Here is a 13,210-nt window from a genome sequence, read left to right as displayed (position 1 = left end):
CCAGCAACCACCTGACAGTGTACCACACTATCCACAATATTATTGACTGTATATATTCCCTATCTGGTACATTTCATCCCCGTGACGTATTTGTTTTATACTTGGAAAGTTAAACTTGTTATTCCCCTTTGCCTTTCCCCGCTCTTTTTAATTTTTCAATTACAGTTGACATTCAATGTTATTTTATATTAATTTCAGGTGTACAGCCTAGGGATTAGACATGGGCCTCAATTTCTTTATCACTAAAACAAGAAGACTGGACTCCCCAGTGTTTGAAGTGTTTTCAGAATACAACATCTGTAAACCTACGACATTCACTCAATTATCTGGGTTTCCATTTTTAGCCATTTTACCCTTCCTACTTAGAAAACACCCTTCCTCTTTCATCTTCTCACCAACCTCTATAATGTGGTTGAAACCGACTTCTATTATTCTGACCCCTCCCTTTCTGAAAGCCCTCCCATAAAACCCTCTAACATGTTTTCATGGCGAACTTTACAACACAGTTCTGTGTGGCCCCACCACTTTGCCACCCTCCCTTCCCAGACATCCCAGTTTTCTCTCGTTTCAGGCAGGCTAACACATTTGACTTCTTTGAAAAACAGAACTCCTTCGTTCTGCAGGCATGTTTTTATAAGTTGACATACTATAAATAAAATACATTGAGGTCAATATCCAGATTCCCCATAGGCCTGTACAATCCCGTCTCAGCAGAGTCTGGTTACCTCAGTTGTCTCCTGCCGCCTGATTGTTGTAACTGAAGTTTTACTGAAACACAATCACATGCATTCACTTAAATAGTGGTGTTTTCTCACTACAGTGGCACAGTTCAGTAATCGCAACACCGACAATACCGCCAGCAAAGCCTAACATATTTACTATCTAGCTCTTTACAAAAGTCAGCACCCCTGCCCTAAATGGATGCATGGCCAGCCTAGCACTAATCTGATCTTCCAAAGTTCCTCTGGATAAAGGAAGTCCTGAAGGAAGGATGGTAATGAATATTTATTGAGGATCTACCATGGGGATCTATTGAGGCACCACGCTAGCTTTTTACCACTTTGTGCCTAAGCAGTGATACTTCCTTCATACCACTAGACTGTACATTCCTTCAGGGCAGAAAGTGAGGTTCTCTTTATAACCCCAGCTCCAAAACAGGCTGGTATCAATCCACGCACACAGCAGACACTCAATACATACTTGTTGAAATGAATTACACGAATTAGATCCCCATTTGCAAGGCTTATTTATACCATTCTAGAATCAGCAAGGTGACTGCCTCACTATATCGAAAAATTTTGTTAAGAAAATGTCACAATCTAGTTAAAGCCATTCAACAATTTTGAAAAGTCAGCAGGGAAATTCAAGAGACAATCATTATATACAATTCAACAGATGTTTATGACATACTGTATTAGATTGCTAGGGCTACCATAACAAAGTACCATGGACTAGGTGGCTTAAACAACAAAAATTAATGTATCTACAGTTCTGGAGGCCAGAAGTCCAAGATCAGGGTCTGGGCAGCGTTGGTTCCTTCTCAGGCTACTATCCTTGGCTTGTGAGATGGCCATCTTCTCCCTGTATCTTCATATGATCTTTTCTCTGTGCATACGTGTGTATTAATCTCCTCCTCTTCTAAGCACAACAGCCATATGGATTAAGGCCCATGCTAATAACCTCATTTTAACTTAATTGTCTGTTTAATGACCCTGTCCCCAAATGAAGTCCATTCTGAAGTACTGAAGACTAGGCCTTCGAGACGAATTTTGAGGAGACACAATTCAGTCCCTATAACACATACCTACTCTGTGTCAGACCCTAGGATGGGGGTTAGGAATACAAAGAAGATGAGAACACCATCATGGCTTCATCCACCTTGCTAGTACTTCACTAGTAATCTTTCATCATCATTCATGTGTTAGTTTCACATATGCAGCGATCAAAGGACAAAAAATCAGTAGACATCAAATCAAGTTTCATTCATGTTGTAGCATGGATTTCCTTTGTTAAGGCTGAACAATATTCCATTATATGTATATATCAGGTTTTCTTTATCCATTCATCCACTGATAGGTATTTAGGTTACTTCTGCCTCTTGACTATAGTGTATAACATTGCAATGAACATGGGTGTGAAGTATTTATTTGAGAGCTCATCTTCAGTTCTCTTGGATATATACCCAGAAGTGGACTTTCTGGTCATATGTTAGTTGTACTTTTAATTTTTTGAGTAATCATGAAACTGGTTTCTGTAGCAGTTGCATCATTTTCCATTCCCACCAACAGTGCACAAGAATTCCAAATTCTCCACTTTTTCACCAATATTTGTTATTTTCTGATTCTTTGATAATGATCATCGTAAAGGATGTGAGCTGATGTCTCATTGTGGTTTTGATTAGCATTTCCCTGATGATTAGTGATGTTGAGCATCTTTTCATATGTTTGTTGGCCATTTGAATATCTTCACTGGAGAAATATCTATCCAAGACTTTTATCTTTTTTATTAGATTATTTGGTTTTTTGTTGTTGGATTGTAGTTCTTTACGCATTCTGGAAATTAACTCCTTATCAGATATGTGGTTTGCAAATATTTTATCTGATTCTTTAGGTTGCTTTGTCACTGTTCCTTTTAGAAGTTTTTAAGTTTGGCGTAGTCCAATGTGTCTATTTTTGCTTTTGTTGCCTGTGCTTTTGGTGTCACATCCAAGAAAGCAATGCCAAATTCAATGTTATGAAGGTTTTCCCTTCTGTTTTCTTCCAGGAGCTCTATAGTTTCAGGCTTACATATACGTCTTTAAACCACTTGGATTTTTGTATATGTTGTAAGGTAACAGTCTAACTTCATTCTTCTGCATGTGCATATCCAGTTGTCCCAACACCATTTGTTGAAGAGGTTATCCTTTCCCTATTGAGCATCCTTGGCACCCTTGTTGAAGGTTGTTTGGCCATATACTCGAGGTTTATTTCTGTCTAAGGCCCGTTTTTTTTAGCATGAAATACATGAAACAAAACTGCAGTCTTCCTGTATATTGTTTTGTAGTCTGCTTTTCTTTCATTTAAAAATATATAACAAATGATCACTTTCCCTTTTAATTATAATTATTTTTTATTATTTTAAAATCATTGTGCCTTGATTATGAAAATAATCATGCTCCATATAAATGAGAAAGGTAAAGAAAAAGTATAAGTAACCAGTATCCCCATGGCCAAAGATAACCACTGCTGACAGTCTGGTCTATTTGTCCAGAACATTTTCTCTTCTTAGGATGAAAAATCTTTTTCCAGATAGTAACCTGACAAATATTAACTGATATCCTACTATTTCCCAATCACTACATTTTAGGAGCAGAGCCTAGAGATACAAATAAAACAGTATCTAGACTACTGCCAGCATGAAGAAGGCACTCAAATACTTGATGAATAAATGAAAGAGGGAATGAATGAAGAAGTCTGTGAACCCAGTGAATTTATGGTCAGGCCAGTTAAGGAGAAAACAAAGACAAAAATGACTACAGGACAGAACGATAAATGTCACAACATAGCTACGGCCAGTGACAGAAAGACCAAAGCACAGAATAATACTCAAAATATTAGGTCACTTCCTCCAGAAGAGACAGTACCCACTCTGAGTCTTAAAGGAGGGCACAAGAAGATGACCAGGTAAAGAAGCAAAGGAAGAGCAGTCAGGAGGAGTAATTTATCATCAAAACCAAATCAACAAACAAAAATAAAGGCATAAGAGAGTATGGCATGTTCAGAAAACTGCAGAGTTCATCTGCAAGGAAAGGTAACAGTGAGTGTGTGTTTGTGCATCTGTGAGTGTGCAGTGTGTGTGTGAATGTGTTTTGAGGATGGGGAAAGCATGTGGCAAAACAGCAACCAGGAGGCTGATGAGGCACGAAGAAGCCAAATCATAGAGGGCTATGAATATGCCCGCAAGAGTTTCAACTTCATCTTGAAAATTATGGAAGCCACTGAAGGATTCAAGCACAAAAGTTATATATGCAATGTGGTAAACAGTTCCCTGGCTAGACTTTGGGTGGGTGACATGACTAGTTCTATTACAGGTTCTATTGCAGGACTCTAAGGCTAAAGTGTTGTAGGTGTGACTCAGCTTGGGGACAGTGAGGCATGGGGGAGGACAGAGTTACCAGTTATTAAGGAGGAAGCCAACAGGGCTTGAGAGTAATTGATTGGGTGTGGTTACTGAGTGGAGAAAGAGCCCGGACAAATCCCAGTTTTCTGAAGAGCAGAATCACAAGAGAGAGCAATTGGAGAAGAGAAAATGTAGGAAAATGATGAGTTCCATTCAGGGCATGTTGAGTGTGACATGCCTGTGAAGCCCTGAAGTGGAGATCTCCAGAAAGGTATAGCTTAGAGAAATTTTGAGTTGGGACCAGAGCACAGAGTTGAAACCAGAAAGAGAAAAAGATCAGGCCAAGTACAGAAGACGAAAGAACATCAGTACATAACAGGGGACTGGGGAAGGACGGGAACTAGCCAGAGGGATGACAAGGAAAATCAGGAGATATCACCATAAAAGCTAACGTTGTAAAAACTGTTAATTTAAAAAATTAAAAATGAGTTTTAAGAAGGAAAAATGTGATCCAAAGTTTGAGGAAAGAAGATACTTAGAAAAATGGAGAAAGTGCAAGACTCATAAAATAAGTAAAAAGTAGAAATTCTCAAAACATAGAAAGATAAACCCCTGAATCAATTCAGAATTAGCTCTTTCATCACACCACACTATTCCTATCCCTTACCAATACCAAATATAGCATCTATAATTTCCCCACCTATTTCACAAATAGTGTCAGAAACATGGTGATTCCTGTGGATTTTGTAAAGGGTGTGGTGGTATTCTAGATCCAGTTCTGGCACTGCGGTTCCTGTGAAAGTTGACTTCTTTTGGAGGGCAGAATCCAGCCAAGGCCTCAGTTCCTGTGGCCTTTTATTATGTTGAGAGTAAGAAGAGAGGAGAGGAGAGGAGAGGAGAGGAGAGGAGAGGAGAGGAGAGGAGAGGAGAGGAGAGGAGAGGAGAAAGGGAGAAGGGAGAGAGGAAGGAAGGACTTAACAAAAAGGCAAAGAGCAATTCAGAAAGTGAGAAAATGCTCTGGAAGCCATACTACGACCTCAAATGGGATCACACATTTCTGCAGGCAAACTCAGTGGCATTTTTGTAGCTCTCCATAGCCTCCCCACTGAGCTGCTTGCATGTTTCCCAATTTTCACATTGGCAGCAGAACTGATCTGTTAGACAGAGCTCCCCATTATGTCAGGGGACAGAGAGGGTGGCCAAGCTTCCTATCATCATAAGCTACAGGCGCAATCCCCTTGGGCTCAGAGACAAACTATGATTTTAGAAAACCCTCAAGCCCATGCACTCTGCCAACATTGCACACAAAAGTGTTCCTAACAGAAAAGATAAAATCAGCAGCAACAGTGAGCATCCTCTCAGGACCCAGAGTGTGTGTGGCAGCCTTCCCCTAGAAGGGACAGAAATGGGCAGGAGACGTGTGGAATGAAGCACCTTTATTACTGCATCCTCTGCTCTGTTTTTAGAGAGGCTTAATGAATGGAATGATATTTTAACCTGGTAACAAAGACTGGGACCCAGCATCCAAGGGAAGGAACTATTAGACAAAAATAGAAATGCTCAGTGTCCACCTCTTATCCGTGTGATTCCAAATATAAGCTCAGAGAAATTTAAGCAGCACTTCCTCTACTCATTCCGTTATTAGGAAAGTAGGGTTAATATTAAATCCTCAAACATAGGATTTAAATAAAATGCTAAAATTGCCAAAGTGCTGCCATGAAAGATGGGTAATTATCACTACATCACTGAGCTCTGGCTGATAACACTCAGGCTAGCTCATGAAAAATGGCCCCTTGTTGATTCCTGGAAAAAATTTAACCCTATCCTGCTCCTGCTTACTGAGGTTCCAATATGTTGATGTTGAGATTTAAGCCTTAAAGTGGAACCAAACCCCACTTTCCAGGAAACGATTTGGCCTATTCAGTCACAGCACCTTCAGAAGGGTCCCAGAGATAACTGCCTTAAATTACATCCCCCACCAGGCAATGCCTTCTCAAACAACTTGACTTTGATACAGATGTCTTCTAAGACAGGGGCCAAATATTGGATGAGTTTAATTATTTCAAAACTGTAGTACTGACCATCAATGCATGCCTCAAATATTTTGATGCTGTTATAACATTTTCCCATAAAAGCAGCAATACTATTTAGATCAATACTAGGCAGTATTCGCAGGAGTACAGTATCAATGACATCTATCCAAAATGTACCAGCTTTAACAGGAATCCTTATGTCTTACTAGACACTTGTATTCTTAAATTAGCTGGCTAGAGAATGTGAAGAAGCCTTAGTTCTTTATTTGTCTTGTATTTTTTTGTTGTTGTTTTTTTAAAAAGGTCTTAGAACTAGAAAGTAATAAATGAGATAATTTCAAAGACAATGATGATTTTGAAAACTCATTTACTATATTTCATTTTTAAAATGGGACCATGCATGGGCATATTTTAGATTGACAAGTATTCAATAATACTGTCATTGTTACATTAAGAAATAGATCTACACACATGTAAGTCAGTTTGCTCATATTCTCCAAGGAGTCTCTTACAAGCCTATTTTTCAAAGGCACATTACAGGAACAGGATCAAATTCCTCTTACATCCAAAACAAGAAAATACTCAATTCCCCTCTTACAATAAACACCAGTAAGAGTTAAGGAATGTCAGATCATAATTCTGACAACTATTTCCACCCACATACTGTAAATAGCTCTTTTAAAGGAGATCAAGAATAGGAAATTTTAAAAAAGTCTCAAAGCATAGACACAAAATAGTGATTCTATTTCTTTATATTTCTGAATTGACTGAATGACAGTGAGCTTTATTCCATTTACAATAAGCCAGGGAAATTATTAAAATGATGTTAGGAAAGAATATGTAATTGCATGGGAAAATGTTCAATCCTACATACGTGGTTAAAATAATAAAAAGCATGTTTCAAAACAACATATACATCAACATCCTAATTTTATCATGAAAAATATACATATACACACATGCCACATAAAGCATACTTGTGTCCATATAAACATAAGGGGAAAAGCGAATAAAATTAATTTCTCCAAAATGTTATCTCTAAATGGTTGGATTGCTAATGAATTTGTTTTATTTTTGCCTTTCAGGATTTTCCTATTTTTCTACAATGACCATGACTTTTAAAGTCAAAATAGCATCTAACCTTGTGTAGTTTTGTGTGAATATTAAATGAGATGATACTTGGGTATAGCACAAAACTCAGTACCTACACATAGTAAGCATTCAATAAACATTAATTTAAATATTCAATGCATAAAAATGCATACATACAGAAGTAAATTAAAAAGGAAACGATGAAATATTACCTACAATTGGCTTATAAAGTAAAGATAATAATTACAAGGAATAAATGCACCATAATTCCAGATTAGCTCTCCTAAGATTTCACTTAAGGTGAATATAATATTAACAGGACTAAGAGAAAACTTCATGAAGAGATTTTTTCAAATAGGTGGGGAAAATCTCTGAATTTGGGTGGAAATTCAAATTTTTAAGCTTAAAATAAAATTCTGATTTTAAATAGTATGCACCACCACTCAATGTTTAAAATAAAAATAAAATGCTTAAAATAAAATCTCTTAAGAAAAACTTTTTAACATAGTCCAAAATGTTGCAAAGTAAATAAAGAAAAGCAAATGATTATGCTTGACATTGACATTCTGTAATTCCAAACATGCAGATCATCACAGAATGTTCCAGAGACAATGGTACATCATGATCGGCAAGCGTGAGTGTTGCTTTGTTACCCAACAGGAATGGTATAAGCTGAAGCATCTTTCCAAACTATGAGTTCCAGTGATGCCAGGCACAAATGCAATACACTGGTGCTTATATGAGAAACATTGATTGATTTTTCCCATATATACATACATACAAAAGGTGCCAAAAAAAGTATACATATTTTAAGAAAGGAAAAATTGTATTAAAATTGTAATACTCAATATACACTGATAACAAAAGATGAATACAGACCACAGAAATACAGAAAATTTTAAGAAAATACTACGAGCAACTATCTGCCAACAAATTTGAGTCTGGAAGAAATGGATACATTTCTAGAAGCATACAATCTTCCAAGACTGAATCAAGAAGAAACAGAAACTCTGAACAGACCGATTACTACCAAAGAAATTGAATCAGTAATCCACAAGCTCCCAGCAAGCAAAAGTCCTGGACCAGATGGCTTCACAGGTAAATTTTATAAAACATTCAAAAAAGAATTAACACCTATTCTCCTCAAACTATTCCTAAAAATCCAGAAAGAGGGAAGGCTCCCAAGCACATTTTACAAGGCGACTATTACTCTGATTCCAAAACCAGACAAAGACATTACAAAAAAAAGAAACTACAGGAGGATATCCCTAATGAACATAGATGCAAAATACCTCAACAAAATACTAACAAACCAGATTCAGCAACATATTAAAAAGATCATACACCATGATCAAGTGGGATTCATTCCTGGTATGCAAGGTTGGTTCAATAACCACAAATCAATTAACATGATACAACATATTAACAAAATGAAAAATAAAAATCATATGAACATATCAATAGATGAAGAAAAAGCATTTGACAAAATCCAGCAGCCATTTATGATAAAAACTCTTAGCAAAGTAGGAATAGAAGGATCATATCTCAACATAATAAAAGCCATTTATGATAAATCCACAGCTAATATCTTACTCAATGGGGAAAGGCTAAATCCTTTCCCCTTAAGATCAGGAACAAGACAACGCTGCCCACTTTCACTACTTTTATATAACATAATTCTAGAAATTCTAGCCACAGGAATCAGACAAGAAAAAGAAATAAAAGACATCCAAATTGGAAAGGAGGAAGTAAAATCTCTCTATATGCAGACGACATGATACTATATAGAGAGAGAACCCCAAAGACTCCACCAAAAAAACTATTAGAACTGATAAACGAATTTAGTGAAGTAGCAGGATAATAAATTAATATTCAGAAATCAGTTGCATTTGTACATACCAATAATACACTATCAGAAGGAGAAATCAATCCCATTTACAATTGCTTCAAAAACAATAAAATACCTAGGAATAAATTTAACAAAAGTGAAAGACCTGTACTCAGAAAATTATAAGACTGAAGAGAGAAATCAAAGAAGATACATATAAATGGAAACACATACCATGTTCATGGATAGGAAGAATTAATATAGTTAAAATATCAATACTACCTAAGGCAATATATAGATTCAATGCAATTCCTATCAAACTACCAATGACAGTTTTCTCAGAAATAGAACATTTAATCCTAAAATTTAAATGGAATCATAAAAGACCACAAATAGCCACGGCAATCTTGAGAAATAAGAACAAAGTGGGAGGCATCATGCTACCTGACATCAAATCATACTACAAGGCTACAGTAATCAAAACAGTAGGTACTGGCATAAAAACAGACACATAGATCAATGGAACAGAATAGAGAGCCCAGAAATAAATCCATTCATATATGGTCATTTAATCTATGACAATGGAAGCAAGAATTTACATTGGGGTAAAGACAGTCTATTTAATAAATGGGAAAACTGGACAGACACATGCAAAAAAATGAAACTGGACCACTCCTTATGCCGTATGAGAACAAATTCAAAATGGATTAAAGACTTAAACTGTAAGACCCGAAACCATAAAACTCCTAGAAGAAAATAAAGGGAATACATTTACAGACATTACCCTGACGTAATATTTTTACTGCTATATCCCCTTGGGCAAGGGAAGTAAAAGAAAAAATAAACATGGGATTACATCAAACCAAAACAGTTTTTCAAAGCAAAGGACACCGTCAATAAAACAAAAAGGCATCCTACTAAATGGGAGAAAATACTTGTCAATGATACATCTGATAAGGGGTTAATATCAAAATTTATAAAACACTCATTCAGCTCAACACCAAAAAAATAAGCAACCCAATTTAAAAAATGGGTGGAGGATACAAAGAGACATTTCTCTAATGAGGACATACAGATGACCAACAGACATAAGAAAAAATGCTCAACCTCACTAACAATTAGAGAAATGCAAATAAAAACCACAATGAGATACCACCTAACTCCAGTCAGAATGGCTATCATCAATAAATCAACAAACTATAAGTGCTGGCGAGTTGTGGAGAAAAGGGAACCCTGGTGCACTGTTGGTGGGATTGCAGATTGGTGCAGCCATTACGGAAATCAGTATGGAGATACCTCAAAAAACTGGAAAGGGAACTACCTTATGACCCAGGAATTCCACTCTTAGGTATCTATCTAGAGAAATCCAAGATGCTAATTCAAAGAAATATATGTACTCCTATGTTTATTGCAGCACTATTTACTATAGCCAAAACTTGGAAACAACTGAAATGCTCATTGGTAGATGACTAGATTAAGAAACTGTGGTACATTTATACAATAAAAAAGAATGAAATCTTTCTATACTATAAAGAAGAATGAAATCGTACCATTTGCAACGATATGGATGGACCTAGAGAACATTATGCTAAGTGAAATAAGTCAGTCGGAGAAAGACAAATACCATATGATCTCACTTATATGTGGAATCTAAAGAACTGAATAAATGAGTAAAGTAAACAGAAATAGTCTCAGAGATATAGAGGAAAAACTGATGTTTGCTAGAAGGGATGGAGTTGGGGATGACGGAGAAGGGGAAGGGATTAGACAGCATAAATTGGTAACTACTATATAGCCACAGGGATATGAAAGACAGTTTGGGGAACATAATCAATAAAGTTGTAAAGATTTTGTATGGTGTCAGATGGGCACATTTCTTATTAGGGAGACCACTTCATGGGTTTGGTGTAGATGCTTAACCACTGTACTGTATACCTGAAGCTGAAGCTGAATAATATTGTAGATCAACTATAATTTAACATATATACATAGTCATGGGATATGGAGTATAGCATAGGGAATAAAGTCAATGGAATTGTAATAGATATATACTATGTCAGAGGGGCAATAGATTGGGGGAGGGGGCTATCACTTTGTGAGGGATGAAATGTCCATTGCATTATTTTGTACACCTGAAACTAATAAAAAAAAAGATATTAAGAAAAAAATGATGAATACAAGTCATGTGTATACATTTTTTGGCACCCCAAGCATAATACATATGTATATTAATTCTCATGTTTATATTCTATCAGTGTGACTAATCTCAAGCATTTCTTATAATGATCATACTCATATTCTTTTTACAGCACGTTTTTCTCCAAATCTTGAGCCCCTTCTCACTCTTCATTTGTCAATGAATTCCCACTGAAGTTAAAAATAATCAAATTTCCAATTCAGATTTGCATAGCACTTTTCTTCTAAGGAGCTTAGGTTGCTTTACAATTAGTCTCAAATCTGTTAAAACTTTGTGAGATAGTAGGTATGAAATACTATATAAGTTCACTGGCCTGTAAATCAAAGTAAATATTCTTCCCAGAAGTTCACTGCTGAAGAGTGCTGGCAGTGAGGCGGCCATGTTTTTTGTTACTCAAATCTTAACCCCGTTTTTCTCCATCCATTATATATCACAGCAATTGTTAATTATAAATATAGCAATAATTCATTTTTTCCAAGCACTGATTGAGTGCCTACACATGCCAGACACTATGCAAGGCTGGGGGAATCGCACTAAAAGATGAATGAGCCTTGATACCTGCCTTTTAGGAATTCTCAGTTAAGTAGGGAGACAGAGTCCCCATTGATAGCCCAGACTAATGCAAACCAGGCTGGCTTAGAGCCCAAAGGAGGGAGAAACGTGGATGCAACATTAGAAAGTATATGGAAGCTTACTGCCAATTCTAGAATCTATAGATTCCCCTCAAATATGCAGGCTGAAAATGTTCCGACCAAACTGTCCCCTTAGGATTTCCTACAGTAAGCTGGATTTCCTGGCTTCTTTTCTGCAGCACTTTGGTTTGACCCACCTTTATTCCTAAAGCAAACAAAGCCTTCCACACAAGAAAGAAATCCAGACTGTGACATTTAACTAGAACGCCACTGCTTACTATTAAACAGTTATGAATAAATATCAAGTTTGCACTCAGATACTGGAGATTTTCGGCTCTTAATCTTTGTATGTCAGAGTGCAGCTTAATATCTAGCAGAGTAAATGGGAAATGAATGGTTATTGACTGAATGACTTACAAAGCTACTATTAGTCAACGATAATGGACCCACTAACCAGGAAGGTAAAGGCATCCTGAAAGGTGGAGAGCTACTGTCACTCCTGATAATCAGAAGTTGAATAAATATTACAACCTGGTTTTTTTCATTTAATTTCCTAGCATAAGTGTTTCCTTTTCTCATTTAATTAAAAATTCTCAGCATGTGTCATTTTAGAAGCTATGTAAATATCTTATCGCCTAACTACATAATTTTCTAACCATTCCCATTTTTTTGGAAATAGGCCAAGGTTCTTTTTTATTTTTATGAATATTATGGTGAACATATTTATGCATAAAGGTTTGTATGTATTTCTGATTATTTCGTAGAAGAGGAATCCACAAGTAGGATTTTGAAAGGTCACATATTTAAAGTTCTTATGATATACTGACAAACTGCTTTCCAAAAGAGATTAAATTCATTCTTACCGCAGGATATGAAAGTACTAGTTTCACTAGACCTTTGCCAGCATCAAGCAATCTTAATTTTTTTAAATCAACACTAGTTTGCTAATGTAAACACATTTGACAAAAAAAGTGGAAGTAATGCTCTTTGCATGTGACAATTTCAAAGCAAGGGGACCCTGAAAGGACTTGAGAAATTTAGCGTCCCTAACTACGTAAATGTTCACATTACATTGAATTCTAGGTCTTGCTTCTCATTCTTGGACTCAGCAACATATGAATATGCACGCATTTTTTTAGGACAAAAATTAAATTTAAAAAAAGTGCTTTAAACATTAAACATACATATCGACCAAACCTCCAAAATCTCCCTAAAGAACTCAAGGACTTCCAGGAAGTTCTTTCCACGTGGGTTTTATTTATTTTAACTTCATTGTTCTTAATCATTCTGAGTTAAGGATTGTGTCCCATGCCCATAGAAAGAGACTTGA

General features: G+C 36.3%; 1 protein-coding gene across 6 annotated transcripts in view; it reads right to left on the bottom strand.

Annotated features, from left to right (window-relative positions):
* The window catches only part of HECW2 (HECT, C2 and WW domain containing E3 ubiquitin protein ligase 2), a 338,340-nt gene that overhangs the window by 254,683 nt on the left and 70,447 nt on the right, over positions 1-13,210 (bottom strand). The window lies entirely within an intron of this gene.

Source organism: Rhinolophus ferrumequinum, chromosome 8 (assembly GCF_004115265.2).
Source record: "Rhinolophus ferrumequinum isolate MPI-CBG mRhiFer1 chromosome 8, mRhiFer1_v1.p, whole genome shotgun sequence".
NCBI classification, from domain to species: domain Eukaryota; kingdom Metazoa; phylum Chordata; class Mammalia; order Chiroptera; family Rhinolophidae; genus Rhinolophus; species Rhinolophus ferrumequinum.
This window is presented reverse-complemented; position numbering and strand designations above follow the sequence as displayed.